The 16,053-nt window shown below is 49.5% G+C and overlaps 1 protein-coding gene across 1 annotated transcript in view; it reads right to left on the bottom strand.

Annotated features, from left to right (window-relative positions):
* Window positions 1-16,053, bottom strand: part of CDK12 (cyclin dependent kinase 12) — a 378,297-nt gene that overhangs the window by 140,934 nt on the left and 221,310 nt on the right. The gene's annotated exons all lie outside the window — the stretch shown is intronic.

The following is a 16,053-nucleotide window of genomic DNA, read 5'->3' as shown; positions in this document are numbered from 1 at the left end:
GGCACAATGTAGATGCACGAGGCCATCGACCCCAGGAGAGTGGACACTTGTCTGGCTGTGGGGGCGTGCGCGTCCAGTAGAAGGCGACCCTTCAGGAGCATAGATGACAACCTCTCCTCCGAAGGACACACGCTTGCAAGTACAGAGTCCAGGGAAGCACCCAGGTAGTGAATCCGTTGGGAAGAATGGAGTACTGACTTTTTGAGATTGACCTGCAGACACGAGTCCATCAGTCTGAGGCAGAACGAAAGATGGTTCTGAAGCAGTGTCGGAGTGGAGCTTTTCAACAGCCAATCGTCTAGATAGGGATAGACAAAGATCTTTCTTTTGCAAAGAAAAGCAGCCACTACCGCCATGCACTTGGAGAATGTCCGAGGTGCAGATTTCAGGCCAAACGGAAGCACTCTATACTGGTAGTGATGGCGTCCGATCTGAAACCTTAGCGACATTTTCGGTGCTTTACTGACACTGGAATGTGGGAGTAAGCATCCTGCAGGTCGATGGCACACATCCAGTCTCCCTGATGGAGATGCGGGAAGATCTGGTGCAGGGCGAGCATGCAGAACTTTTCTTTTTTGATGAATTTGTTTAGCAGCCGTTGATCCAGAATGGGCCTGTATTCCTTGACTGCTCCTCTTTTTTTAACCCAAAAATACAGGGAGTAGACTCCTTGATTTCCTTGCATGGGGGGAACCTCCTCTATGGCCATCTTTTTTGAGGAGAACGGAGACTTCGTCGTGCAGCAGTTGATTCGGGAATCAGGGAAGTTGCTTTGCCTGAAGGAAGACTTGCGATGGGGGGGGGGGGGGGGGGGGGGGGGGGGGGGGGGGGGACTTGAACCTCAGCAAGTAACCATGCTGCACAATATTCAGCACCTACCTGTCTTTTGTTATGGATCTCCACTCTGCCAGATGATGAGAAACACTTCCTCCCACCGGAGTGGCGAACAGTCGTGGAGGAAGCAAAGGCTCAGGGCTTGGGAGGCTGCTTGGAGGCAGACTGCTGCTTGTTATTGTTGCCTCTGCCAGGACGTCGCTGCTGGAACTGCGTTTTCTGCTGAGACTGGGATGTCCAGTGAGGGGTTTTAACTCTCTGCTGATACGACCTGTCTCTCTGGCAAAAACTCTTCTTGAATTCCTTACGCTTTTCTAAGCCCACAGCCTTGACAGTGTCCATTTCCGCTTTTATTTTGGACATTTTGTCGTCAGCATGTGCCCCGAAAAGAGAAGCACCATTTAAGGGGAGGTTCAATATCTTTTTCAGGGCATCCGGCTTAAGTCCTGTAAGGCAGAGCCAGGCCGAACAGAGAGAGCAAATTCCATGGGCGTAGCCATGGGCCGCAAGGTCAGACGGATCTACAGCGTCGCTGATGACCTGATTGGCTACGAGCCCACCTTCCTGTATAATTTCAATAAAGTCCTGTCAATCTTCCTTAGGAAGCTTTTCTGTAAAGCGAGTCAGGGAGTCCCAGAGGGACCTGTTGTATCTCCCAAGTAAGGCAGAGGCACTGGCTAACTTCATATATGAAGCGGAGGTGTTGCATACCTTCCTGCTAAACGTGTCCATGAGTTTGCTGTCTTTTTCAGGTGGTATCAATGAGGAGGTAGTGCCCGAATGGGACTTCATGGCAGCCTGTAAAGGAGGGTCAGGATGCACTCCTGTCTGTGGTCGTCTTTTTCATGCTTTTTTCACTAGAATGCGTGCTGATTGAGGTTATTGCCATGCCCCAATGGCAACAGGGTTATGAACTACACGGCTTGCCGTTAAGTTAAAGGTGTGGCAACAGCGTGAGAGAAGATATATGCGTGATACTCAGCTGAGGCAGAGGCAGACATGAAGGGAGCAATGAGAGGCTTTCATGTGGGAAGGAAACGGAGGGGGTTTCAACTGTTTGAAAAGCGGTAAAGATATAAGAAATAGAATTTAAATACAAGCATATTATTTAACTCGCCTGGCATTAAGCAGATAGCGTGACAGACCTAGATGTTGAGTAAAATGTAACAAATGTTTTTAAAGGCACCGTGTAATATGGAGATCAATTGGGACAGAATTAAGCAATGCATTTTAAATGTGGAGAATATAAATTGTGACTGTGGTTATCTGTTATTTGTTTACAGTGACCCCCGAAGAAGGGCGTTCAGCCCGAAATGCATAGGGTTTTTTAATAAACGCTGCCTGAAATGGATTATTGCTTCAGTCCTGTTCATTTTTAAAGTCCGGATGGAGATGGGGTGAACAGTAAAAATTCGGAAATAGCAAGCACACTTTAGCGCGCAGGCTCGGATGAAAATGGAATATAAAGAATGACAAATGTGGAATAAACATAGAAGAATAAGGATGAACATGTAATAAGAAAATATAAGGAAACATGAAGGCTGTAGGCACATTCAGCTGTGCGATTGTTCGGGGCGTGATGGCGCCCCCACTACAGTGAACTTCATGGCAGCCCCCATAATTATAGAGTCCGCAGGAGGATCAGATCTGAGGAACAAGGGATCCTCCGCAGGGGCCTTGCACTTCTTGGCTATCCTAGATGGAACAGGCCCCACCACCGTCGGTGTGAGGAAAGTAGCCATAGCCGGGTCAAGGAGGCCTGGAACCAGGGGCAGCAGAGGTCTGGGCGCTGTGCGATTATGAAGGGTATCAAAAATCACAGAAGTGGGTACCACTGGGGTATGCAGCGCAATATTGAGCTTTTGTGCTTCCCTGCCCAGTACATCCGAGAAAGTCGCAATGTCATCAATTGGTGAGACTCGTGAAGGCGGCGTAGAGGAGAAGGTCGGAGAGTAATTTCGGAAAGACGACCTAGTGGAAGATGACCACTATGGAGATCTTGTACGCCGCCTCTTATGGGGCCTGTCACGATGCCTGCTGTGACGGTCCCTGGACCTAGAGCGATGCCTTAACGTAGATCTGTCTAGGAGAGGGTCTTGGCGTGATAGGTGTCCTTGACCGCACTGGAGAGCGTGATCTGGCCGGAGACCTTGGTCTGGGTGAAACCCGGGGTCTCCGAGGAGGAGACCTAGACGGTCTGGCCGGGGTTCTTGAAGCAGGCAGAGTATGTGCCGGAGTAATCCGAGCCCGGACTACTGTGACCGCCAGATACAGCCCCTTGAGGACGATGAATTTCCACACTGCATGATCTGTCCGCAGATCTGGGGGAAGGTTCCGGGGAGATCTCCAAGATATTCAATTAAGGAGATGATTTGTCTCCTGAAGACCTGGAACCAGTGGACTCCACAACGACCATCACCTATTCCCTCGACGGCGAAAGTTTCGACGTCGAAGACGTCTGTGTGACCAATGGCATAGAGCGGGGTCATGATGCTCTCGACATCCATCGCCCACGGCGTGAGGGGCTCGACTGCGACCCTCGACGTCGAGCCAGTGACTTCGACGCGATCTTCCGAGACGTCGATCAGATGGAGAACCTACATGCCGTCGTGTCGACGATGACCTTTTTCGACGTTGTGTCGACTGCGATCTTTCCTAGCGTCCCCTCTACCTCCTTGACGTCGAATGGTGGGATATTGAAGACCCTCTTGACGACAGCCCGCCAGCCGGCGGCTACCTGGAAGCCGTCTTCGCTCTCGATGCTGACCACCTCGGGGGCGGAGGAGTGTGTCTCGACGTCGACGGAAGCCTCTACGACGACAGAGACTTGGAGATGGTAGCAGCCACAGATTTTGTGACTGCGGCAGAGACCTTTGGCGTCGCAATGGTGATCTGGGCCTCGGCGACGTCGACGGAGATCTTTGTCCTTTCTTCCTCTTTCTGGTGGCAGGAGAGGCGGAACGTAGCAGTTTTTGGCCATGTTTGCTTGAAGAAGACCTGGGGACTGCAGGAGCACCCACCTGGTGACTTTTGTCTTTCTCCAGCATGGCATTAAGTCTAATTCTCTCCCTGTCACGAAGAATCCGTCTAGAGAATTTCTGACAGTGGTGGCACTGGTCAGGGTTGTGTGCAGATGGAAGGCACACAATACACACTGCATGTGGGTCAGCCAGGGCCATCTTCTTGTCACAAGAATGACATTTCCAGAACAAAGCAGGCATTCTGACAGGAAATGTTTGTGGGTTACCACAAAAAAACTACTTAGAAGCCTTAGACCAGAAGATGTCAAATTTTCTGAGAAAAATTACTCAAAATCACAATTTCAGTCAAAAACTGAAGAGCTCAAGCTCCAGCTCCAGGATCCACACAGAAGGAGCCGGAAAAAAGAACTGACCCAACTGCCACCTGGGTGCACCATGGGAGCAGGGGGTCGCCTTCAGGTCTTAAAGGCACGGTACCCCTACTCAAATGCCTTAAAGGCAAGGTGTCAGTTTTCTTTGTTGCTTTATACACTACTGCAGCCTAGTGGCAAATGCCTGCAATTACAGGTCTTTATTTTGGCAATAAAGCATTGTTGTATGCAAATGTTTACTGCTCTCTTTCTTCCTTAGGGGTTGGGAGAGTACTACTGTGTGTATGCTAATTTATGTAATTTTGCGGCAGATTTGCAGTTGGGGAATGTTTTAGGCTGCAAATTTATGTTTTCACATATATATACATATATACTTACATTTTCTTTACTCTTTCCTCCTCCCCTATCCCCCTCTCCCTCTTACACCATGACAATTGAACATCGCACATTGTACCCTTTGATATGTATAAATTCCCCTATTCCGATTTTTTTGAATTTTAATCACATGTTTTTAATCAGGCAATGATAGGAATATGCTACTTACCAGTATGCATCTGTTCTTGGCATGTAGGGCTGCTGACATTCATATCTGTGCATAGATCGCCACCTAGTGTTGGGTCCGGATGATTGCACATTGTTGTCCTGGAAGAGATTTCGAAGTATCACGAGATAGGCGGCTCCTCCCCTGGACTACAGTGCGCATGGGCATTCTCTCCATCCTCAGATTGTTTTTCGCCATTGTGGCAGAGATGGTGTAGTACAGTAAGTGATGACCATGCCTGAGAATGATTCTGAGTGCTACAGCTGCGACAGGCACCGGGGAGGAGGGCGGGCGATATGAATGTCAGCAGCCCTACATGCCAAGAACAGATGCATACTGGTAAGTAGCATATTCCGTTCGAGGCATGTGGGCTGCTGAATTCATATCTGTGCATAGAATAAATAGCAGTTACCTCCTTAGCGGTGGTTGCCCGTGCCAGCTGCAGCAGTCTGAAAAAGTTTTGAGAACAGCCTGTCCTACAGCAGCTTGCTGTTTGGAGTGTACATCTACGCAGTAGTGTTTGGTAAATGTATGTATGGTGGTCCATGTGGCTGCTCTACATATATCCTCTAGGGGAATGTTACCTAGGAAAGCCATGGATGCCCCTAACTTGCGTGTGGAATGCGCTCTTGGGGGAACTGGTAATGTGCGTTTAGCTTTTTGATAACATATCTGTATGCACTTAACAATCCATCTGGCTATACCTGATTTGGAAATGGGGTTGCCTTTGTGTTGTGGAGAGAAGGCAACAAACAGTTGTTTAGTTTTCCTGAAATCTTTTGTCCTGTCTATGTAATACAGGAGAGCTCTTTCAACGTCTAATGTGTGCAGTGCTCGGTCTGCCACAGAATCTGGATTTGGGAAGAAAACGGGCAGTTCTATGGTTTGATTAATGTGGAACCGCGACACCACCTTAGGCATGAATTTAGGGTTGGTACGTAGCACTACCCTATTAGCATGAATCTGTATGAAAGGCTCTTGAATAGTTAGGGCTTGAAGGTCACTAACTCTTCTTAGCGATGTGATTGCTACTAGAAAAGACACTTTCCATGTAAGAAACTGTATCTCACAGGAGTGAAGACGTTCAAAGGGTGGTCCCATTAGTTTGGTGAGAACTATGTTCAGATTCCAGACAGGTGAAGGAGGGTGTCTGGGAGGGATCACTCTTTTGAGACCTTCCATAAAAGCTTTAATGGCTGGCACCCTAAAAAGCGAAAGATGCTGTCTGTTTTGAAGATATGCTGCCATGGCTGCCAAATGAATCCTGATAGAACTATATGCCAGATTGCATCTGTATAGATGCAACAAACATGAGGTTTTGCGTGGACGCATCTAGCGGATTAATGTCATTATTGGAACTGTAAATGACAAATCGCTTCCATTTGGCCGCATAGCATGCCCTAGTTGTAGGTCGTCTTGCCTCATTGATGATGTTCATACAGTCAGGGGGCAAGTTGAGGTAGCCAAACTATGACCTCAGGAGCCATATTGCAAGGCTCAACTGTTGCGGATCTGGGTGCTGAATGTCTCCATGGCTCTGAGTGAGGAGACGGGGCGTGAGGCGCAGCCGTTGGTGAGGCACCACTGAAAGTTCCAGGAACGTGGTGTACCAGGCCTGCCTTGCCCACGTTGGAGCAACCAGGATGAGCGTCATGGAGTGCTGTCGCAGTTTGCGTGCCACTAGCGGTATGAGCGGTGCTGGAGGAAAAGCGTACGCAAATCTGTCTGACCAGTTCATCCATATCGCACTGCCCTGAGACTGAGGGTGTGGGAACCTGGCGGCGAAGGTTTGGCATTTTGCGTTTCCCTTTGTGGCGAATAGGTCTATCTCTGGATGGCCCCACAGCTAGAAATATGGGTGGAGCACCAAGGGGTGTATCTCCCACTCGTGCATCTGATGGCTGTGCCTGCTGAGCAGGTCCGCCATCTGGTTGTCCTTGCCGGGGAGACGTTCCGCCATGAGGAACATGTTTCTCTGAATGGTCCACTTCCACATGCTCTGGGCTAGATGAGACAATTGTGGGGAGTGGGTGCCTCCCTGCTTCTGGATGTAATACATGGCAGTCATGTTGTCCGTCCGGATTAGCACGACTTTGTTGCATACATGCAATTTGAATGCCTTCATTGCCATGAAGATTGCCATCAGCTCCAACAGGTTGATATGCATCTTTTGCTGCTGCGTCGTCCATAGTCCCTGCACGGTATAATGGAGGTATGTGCTCCCCAGCCCTGGAGAGATGTGTCCGTCGGCAGCACTATTGTGGCACAGGCTCTTGGAACGGTCGTCCCCTGCAAAGGTTTTGTGTGTTCCACCAATGCAGAGAGTTGTATGCACGCCCAGTCACCAACACTAGGTCTTTCAGATGTCCATGAGCCTGGTTCCACTGTTGTTCCAAGCACTCCTGAAGCGGACGCATGTGTTGCCTCGCGTGCGGGACTATGAAGATGCAGGAGGCCATCATACCCATCAGCTGCATAAATACCTGCATTGGGAGCGAGTGTTGGGGCCTGAACTTCTGAATCAGCAATTGCATGCTGTTTGGCTGCGCTGTTGCTGTCAGAGTGTTTATTGTGGCACCTAGGTACTGTTGTACATGTGTGGGGTAAAGGTGTGATTTTGGGTAATTCAGTGAAAATCCTAGACTGTGTAGGAGGTGAATTGTGCGGGACATGTGGCTGGCACATTGCTGGGCTGACTTTGCTTGGATAGGCCAGTCGCCCAGATAAGGACATGGATGTGTTGTCTCCGAAGGGGCGCAGCCACTGTCGCTAAGCACTTGGTGAACACCCTGGGGGCAGTAGTGACCCCGAAAGGCAGGACCTTGAACTGGTAATGCTGGTTGTTGACGGTGAACCGGAGATATTTCCTGTGTCCTGGGTGAATGGGAATGTGGAAATATGCATCCTTTAGGTCTAGGGTCGCTAGGAAGTCCCCCTGACGGAGCAATGGTAGAACTTGTTGTAAAGTCAGCATGTGAAAATGTTCTGACAAGATGTACTGGTTCAGGGTTCTGAGGTCTAGAATGGGCTGGAGAGACCCGTCCTTTTTTGGGATTAAGAAGTACAGTGAGTACACCCCTGTACCTTGCTGTTCTAAAGGCACGAGTTCTATGGCCCCTTTTTGCAGCATGCAGATTACTTCTTGCTGCAATAAGTGCATGTGCTCTGCAGACATAGGACGGTGCCTTGGGGGTATGTTTGGTGGAGTGGAGGTTAGTTCCAGACAATAGCCGTATTGGATAAGTTGTCTCACCCACCTGTCTGTGGTAATGCCTTCCCAGACTGGCAGGAACTGCTGAGGTCTTCCCCCGACCGGTGTTATATGGTCTGGGGGCAGTGACAAGGCTTCACTGTTCATTGGTGGCGGAGGATCTGGCATTATTATTTTCACGTCCTCTGCCTTTGGTGCTGTTCCCACGATATCCACCCCTGTTGTTCTTGTTATAGGTGGCCTGCGTGCTCCCCTTGTTGTATTGGGCTTGCTGTGAAGCTTGACCTCTAGAGGCTCCCCCGTTATCGGAGCGACGAAAGGAACCGCCCCTGAACTGTTGTGACTGCAGAGCCCCATGGATTTTGCTGTCTCAGTGTCTTTTTTAATCTTTTCAAGGGTCGTGTCTACATCAGGACCAAAAAGAAAGTCAGGGTTAACCGGCTGATTGAGCAAAGTTGTTTGGATCTCTGGTTTAAAACCAGAGATACGGAGCCAGGCATGCTGTCTAAGCATTACACTTGTGTTGATGGCCCTAGCTGCTGTGTCTGCTGCATCGAGTGCACACTTGATGGATGCATTGGAACTTTCCCTTCTGTATCAGCATTTCTGCTCCCTCCTTATAAGCACCAGGCAGGTGTTGTAGTGGCTGCTCTAACGTGTCGTAGTGAGCCCTATCATATCTGGCTAATAGGGCCTGTGTACTTGAGATCCTCCAAATATTAGCCGTTTGAGCCGCTACACGTTTGCCAGAAGCTTCCAAGATTTTGGATTCTTTGTCCGGAGGAGCAGCATCACCACTTGTTTGAGAGTTTGCTCTCTTGCGAGCATTAGCCACCACTAGGGAGTCCAACATGAGCTGGCCCTTGATGTACGTAGGGTCCCAGGCGCAGGCCGGTATTTCCTTTCAATCCTTGGGTTTACAACCCTTGCCCTTGTGGTCTCCTTGAACATGTCAGTAGCATGTTTAAGGACACCCTTTAGCATAGGTAATGTTTTTACTGAGGTTTCTGAAGTTGAAAAAGTATCAAATAGAAAATCTTCCTCCACTGGGTCAGCATGCATTTCCACGTCATGGTTATTGGCTGCCCTTTCAATCAATGCGTTAAACGCCGCCGTATCTTCAGTAGGCGAGGTTTTGACAGTATAGGACTGAGTGTCAGGCGTGGTGTGTGGTTTATCAGGGTCAACAGGGTCAGTCCAGGGTTGAGGTTCCTCCTGATCTGTGTCAGCAGGATAAGTAAATTCATCCTCTTTGTATCCCTCCCCCACATCCTCATTGGTGCGTGTGGGAGAATAGGCATAGTCTTGTGCATAGGACTCCACAGGTTCAAAGAGAACAGGTAAGGAGGCAGAATCCCTTTTCCTTTTGAGAGGGATTTTGTAGGACTCTAAAGGATGTTCTTGAGCGATCTTCCGTTTGTGAATGGTGAGTCTGCCAGAATCCGAGTCGATGAACAGCTTTGACTGATTGTTATGTTAAGTTATCGTAGGTTTTATTAAGCGCTCTGCTACTCTGACAGAGTGTCCCGGCGCTAACAGATCAGACACAGCATAACTCATCCATCGAGCATAACTCATCCATCGTTATAGGAGGGGGCCTGGAACACCACATCCTCCTGAATGGACTGAGACCTCGAAACTACCGACACCTTTTTGGACGTGTCGGTGCTCTTCTATGGCTCGAACGCTTTGGGTCGGGCGCAGTCCATATTTAATTGGCGTAAGCATTGGAGACGAACCAACCTTCTTTGAGGGTGGCGCTGTCTTCGATCCGACCGACTTAGTCCGATCACTAGCTTGTTTGCGACCTTGCGTCGACTCGAGCTCCTGGTGCGCAGCAGGCACGCTCCTTTGCTTCGACGCGACATGCTCCTTCGGGTCGGGTTTGCTCTTCGACCCGAAGGCCTTGCTTAACATTGGCTTGGAGGCTGTAAGCTTCGGATTGACAGTCTTTTTAGCCTTGAGTCCTTTGCCAGTGTCGCCATGTTTGGACGTTGACGTCAATGCGACGTGCCTGACTGTAGAGACAGGCTTTGGCGCCCCACTTTTTGGGCCGACGTCCCCTGGTGACCCCGAAGGGTCGATGACACTTTTAGATTTGATCGGAGCCGACGAATCCGAGGCCGTCGAGCCGAGGACTGTCTTTAGCAGTTTCAGTTTCGATTTTGCATCCGTCGGTTTTGGTTTAGATTTCGCCACAGATTGGTGGATCGATCGATGGCTCCTTAGAAGTATTCTTAGCCGGGCCTTGACGAGAGGCTATAGAATGTGGAGTAAGATCTTGGCTAAGGCCTTCCGGCGATGCCTCGACCTGAGGCCGTAGAAAGTAGTGTCAATAGTGGGCCCGCGACTGCCGGTGGGCCCTGCTCATCGCCCGAGTATTCATCGACTGCTCGGATGGCCTCTGCGTCGTCTCCTACCTCGACGACGTCTTCCTCATGGACGTAGTCTTCTTCTTCGTCCACATCGAAGTTAGAGTCGTGCTCCGACGCAGGGTCCGACTGCTGGTCAGGATTCTCTTCATCGACGCCTTCGTCATCGGCCTCTAAGATGTTCTCCGGGTCAGGCGCCGTTTTCTGCGCCGACTGTCGTGCGGCGCGTCGAAGCCGAAGCGTCTTCTTTGACCGGAACTTGGAACAGGCCATACAGCTGGCCTCGTCGCGGTCCGGAGATAGGCCTTTATTGCACACCGGGTGCACATCAATGTGAGGGTATTTGGAGTTGCAGACGGGGCATCTCTTGAACGGGCTCCGTTCCATCGTCGATTGCTGTTGGGGCCTTTGGTGTCGAAAAAGGCAAATGGCCTTCGACGTCCTGTTCGAAGAACTGGATCAAGTACCGGCACCTAACGAGAGACAATACCGACGCCCCGAAGGCCTTTTGGCCTTGTGAAAAGTGTTTATAGCGATTCCGAACTTGAGTCAAGAAAGTACATCCGAACCCAATGGCGGAAAAAAACAATCTGAAGATGGAGAGGATGCCCATGCGCACTGTAGTCCAGGGGAGGAGCCACCTATCTCGTGATACTTCGAAGACTCTTCCAGGACAATAATGTGCAATCATCCGGACCCAACACTAGGCGGTGATCTATGCACAGATATGAATTCAGCAGCCCACATACCTCGAACATATTGATACGATTTCTTCTCTGTCTTCGGGTACTTTACCATTATGCCTTTGTTTTAATAGAAACAGTAAAAATGTTGGATAATGGCCACTAGATGAGAATAGATCAACAGGGTTAACAGTCTAGTCTATTTTTAATGAAATAAAGAAGGGACTTTTGCACTTTACACTTTAAATGGACAGTTTAGACCGCAGGACTCTATGGTCCAGTTGAAGGCATCCGCCGAAACGCGTTGACCGTCCTCCTTGTTTGCACTAATGGTGTTGTAATATAATAAAAATACCTCAACTTTGAAGAAATCACGTCTGGGGTCCGTTTATGCTGTGGTGAATTAGAGCGGCTGGGCTACGGACAGGAGCCCGGCTGGGTTCGTACTTTCTTGAGAAATACATATATATTTATATGTATTTTCTATAAGCTCCGGGATCCCGCACATAGGTGGGGATTATTCATAGATTATGACTATTGATGAGTATCCCCTGAATGAGAACCTGAGATATTTCGTGTGAGCTGAGTGAATGGGAATATGGAAGTAGACGTCCATTTAATTCTAGACTGGAAAGAAAGTCGCCTTGCTGAAGCAATGGGAGCACCTGTTGAAGGGTGATCATGTGGAAGTGGTCCGATTGAATGTAGAGGTTTAGTTGTCTGAGGTCCAGTATGGGCCTGAGGGAGCGGTCTTTTTTTGGAATTAAAAAGTATAGAGAGTACACTCCCATCCCTTGACGAGGTAATGGGACCAGTTCTATTGCATGTTTGTCTAACAGAGATAGGACCTCTTGTTTTAACAGGGTGAGTTGTTCTGGTGACATTGCACGCTGTCTCTGAAGGCTTGTTGGTGGAGTGCTGGTAAGTTTAAGGCAATAACCATGTTGGATAATTTGTATTACCCACTTGTCTGAGGTGATTGACTCCCAGACAGGTAGGAACTGTGAGAGATATCCCCCGACAGGAGTGGAATGATCGGGTAGTGGAGAGAAGTCACTGTTTATTGGAAGGGAAAGTGCGGGTGGAGTTACCTCTGCCTCTTCCTTTGTTATTATTTCCTCCTCAAAATAGCCTCAGGAGGAGTTAGATTGGTTGTTTTCTTTATAAGAGGAGGAGGGATTTTGTTTTTGAGCCACCCTTGTAAAAGGAGCAACGAAAGGAACCCCTCCAAGAAGGTAATTGTAGGGCTTCCATGGATTTTGCAGTTTCGGTGTCTTTCTTTATTTTTTCTAATGAAGTATCTACTGTTTGCCCGAAAAGATGCTCTTTATCAAAGGGCTGATTAAGTATGGAGGATTGTACCTCCTGCTTGAATCCATAGATTTGAAGCCAAGCGTGTCTCCGCAACAGTATGCTAGTGTTGATGGCACAAGAAGCTGTGTCCGCTGCATCTAGGTGCACTTTATGGAAGTGCTGTAGCGTGCTAACAGAGCCTGAGCATTGGCAATACGCCAATAACTAGTAGCCTTTGAAGCAACTATCTTGCCAGAGGCATCAATAAGTTTAGAATTCTTATCAGGAGGAGGGGCGTCGCCTGTAGTTTGAGAGTTAGCTCTCTTGCGGGCGTTAGATACAAGTGAGTCTAAAGATAACGGACCTTTTATGTATACAGGGTCTGTAGGTGTCAGTATCCTGGCTCTAACTGGGTCTTTGAATACCTCGTCGGTAGAGTCCGACTTCCCCCATTCAACTCAGAGGCCACTGAAGTCATCTGTGGAGTACCACAAGGATCATCACTCAGTCCCACCCTCTTCAACGTTTACATGAGTCCACTCGCCTCCATCGCGCGTCAACACAACCTTAACATCATCTCTTACGCCGACTACACCCAATTAATTCTTGCCCTCACCAAAGACTCTAACACCGCCAAAACCAATCTTCACGAAGGCATGAAAGAAGTAGCCGAATGGATGAAACCTAGCCGCCTAAAACTCAACTCAGACAAAACGGAGGTGTTCATCCTAGGATCCTCCCCCTCTGCCTGGGACGACTCTTGGTGGCCTTCCGCTCTGGGCACAGCACCCACACCCACAGACCACGCACGCAACCTGGGCTTCATCCTAGACTCCTCTCTCTCGATGTCCAGACAAGTCAAAGCAGTCTCATCCTCCTGCTTCAACGTACTTCGTATTCTCAAAAAGATCTTCCGCTGGATCCCCCTCGAAACAAGAAAGACTGTCACCCACGCACTGGTCACGAGTCGACTGGATTATGGTAACACACAATACGCCGGAATCACAGCAAAATTACAGAAAAAACTCCAACGCATCCAAAACGCATCAGCGAGACTCATATTGGACATCCCTCGCCAAGACCACATCACCGGACACCTAAAAGACCTCCACTGGCTTCCCGTCAACAAGAGAATTACATTCTGTCTTCTCACCCATGCACACAAGGCACTCTACAAACTAGGACCCGAATGCCTCAACACTCGACTGTCCTTCTACACACCCACCCGCCAACTTAGATCGTCCAATCAAGCCCTCGCCGCAGTCCCGCGCATCCGAAAATCCACCATGGGTGGCAGATCCTTCTTCTTTCTGGCGGCCAAGACCTGGAACTCACTCCCCACTCACCTCCGCCTTACTCAAAACCACATCTCCTTCAGAAAAGAACTTAAACCCTGGCTATTCGACAAAAATTGAACCCCCCTTCCCCAAGCGCCTTGAGACCCTCTGGGTGAGTAGTGCGCTATATAAATCCCTGAACTTGAACTGGTATGTTCGGATCTTGTGGGGTATGATGATCGTCATATCAATTCCCATAATCCTCATCCTGTGAGTAAGGTGACATTGGAGGTGGTGAATTTGAAGGTGTAATGTGTAAATTGGGTATATCAGGAGGAGAGGGAGGTATGTAAGGGAGAGAAGGGTTAGTACCCATATCTTTTTTCCTTCATAGGTATAGGGGCATCTCCTGAGAGGTCTAACTTCCGTTTTTTGGGAAGAGTCTTTTTTGTTTTGGATCCAGAGGTGTGTGTTCGGATAGAAGTTCTTTGGAGGGAGTATCTTTTCCTCTAGGAGTGGATTTCAGCATCAAAGATTTGGGCTCAGTGTCTTGGGGTGCAGAGTGTTTGGTATCCGAATGCTTAATTTTAGCCGGTTTAGGCTGTGGAGTCTTCGGAGTGGCATGTTTCGGCTCTGAACTTTTCGGAGCGGACGGTGTCGGCTCTGAGCTTTTAGGTGTGGAGCGTTTCGGTTCAGAGTCATGTTTTGGAGGGTTTCGGCTATGAGATTTTCGGTGTCAAAGGTGTCTTTTGGGCAGACGGCGTGGTAAGTTGCACATGTTTCTCTTTAGGTTTCAGTGCCGAAGGTGTTAGTTTGGCACCGGAATGGGGCCAGCTCGAACACGAGCTGGAAGGCTTGTGTTTATGTTTCATAGCCGGGCTAGAGGGTGGGGCATCTGAAACTTTTTCTCGGTGTCGACCAGAGCCTGAGATAAAGGGTGATACCGTAGCCTTACCTTTTGTTTGAGTGGGCACATGGGGATCTGTACTCACGGTAAGTTGACACAGTTGAGGTCTTCCTCCATGTCAGAGTTGGCTTCGGACACGGAGACCAGTTCTTCTTCTTCGGCTTCCATGGCAGGATGGTGGTGTTCTAAGTCTTCGCCGAAGTTGTCCGGCACGGAGCCGCTGCCACGTTCCATCTCGTGGCGTCGAGCCCGACTATCACAGATGGTGGTCTTCGATCGGAATGATCCACTCGCTTCGCAGGATTGTTCTTCGTGTTCCAGGGATAAGCACAGGTTGCAGACCTCTTGCAAGTCAGTCCGTGGAAACTTGGCACAATACACGAGACATAGCTTGAATGGAGTTCGTTCCATCGACTTCTGGAGTGGTCGGCACAGGTAGGCCCGCCTCATAATACCTGTGCAATGCGACCCCTTCGCGCACCCCGCCTGGACTTCCTGTTCTCGGACGATCGCCCTTCTCCGACACTTACCCCGAGGCGTCCTTGGAAGCAACCATGACAACCAGAACCCCACCCCTCTCTTTTTTACAGGAACCAACCAGAAGAGATCTCTTACCGGAAGCACTCCGCCCTGACCCTGGAAGCACCGCCTCGATTCCAGCACCGGAAAAGGGAAAAGACGGAACTCCAGACAGACGTCGTCAGAGCAGCGATCTCCTGGCAGGAGACTCGGACCAGAGCGGAGGACGAGCAGGCGACCGAAGAAGCGGACGTGTGGACTGAAGACTGGTGGAGTCCCCAGGAGGTGGCTGAAGAGCGGCCGCAACTCAACGGAGAGTTGCGGAGGAGCGTGAGTACCAACTATCCACTACTATAGCACACTAGGTGCTCTGTATATAGAATTCCTCCGTAGTCAACCCAGACCTGACTTCACCGTAAAATCTTGTATAGCACCCTGCGCACTTGTACATCACTCAGATTTAGTCCTTCCCTTCACGAGTTTCCACAAGACACCCTTCTTTCTTCCTCCCTACCCCTCCTTCCCGATTCCCTTCCCTCACGGTCCTTTTTCCGAGTCCCTCACTTAATCACCGGTGTCGGTAACGGTTTGTGCTTTAACAAACCCAGCAGGACTAACGGCTCCTTATTTCTTTCTCTTCCTGACCTCCGAGGACCTCCCCGAAGACCCAAGACCTCAGCCCCGCCTAGAAGAGGACCAAGACGCCTTACCTCGGAGCTTCCCTTTCGTTTTCCCTGTTTCCTGAAAACCGACTTTTGTGTTCGAATAAAAGACCCGATATTGCCCACTACATCCGGCCTCCTTGCCTGATTTTCCAGCCCGCGTTTCCCCCACGTTCACATCCTGATCAAAGGTTTTTACAGTGTGCACGATACACGTCGAATGGGAAACAGTGATCAAAAGACAATACCGTTGAGAGGGTTTGAAAACGAAACCTAACCAGAGCGCAGCAATACACATCCGAACCCTATGGCAGAAAAAAGCAATCTGGGGATGGAGTCTATGGCCATGCGTACTATCACAGAAAGGAGTCGCCGCCTACCTTGTGACTGCAAAGACTTCTT

The sequence above is a fragment of the Lissotriton vulgaris genome, chromosome 5 (genome assembly GCF_964263255.1).
Source record: "Lissotriton vulgaris chromosome 5, aLisVul1.2, whole genome shotgun sequence".
NCBI lineage: Eukaryota > Metazoa > Chordata > Amphibia > Caudata > Salamandridae > Lissotriton > Lissotriton vulgaris.
Note: the sequence above shows the minus strand (reverse complement) of the source record. Positions and strands in the feature narration are given on the sequence as shown.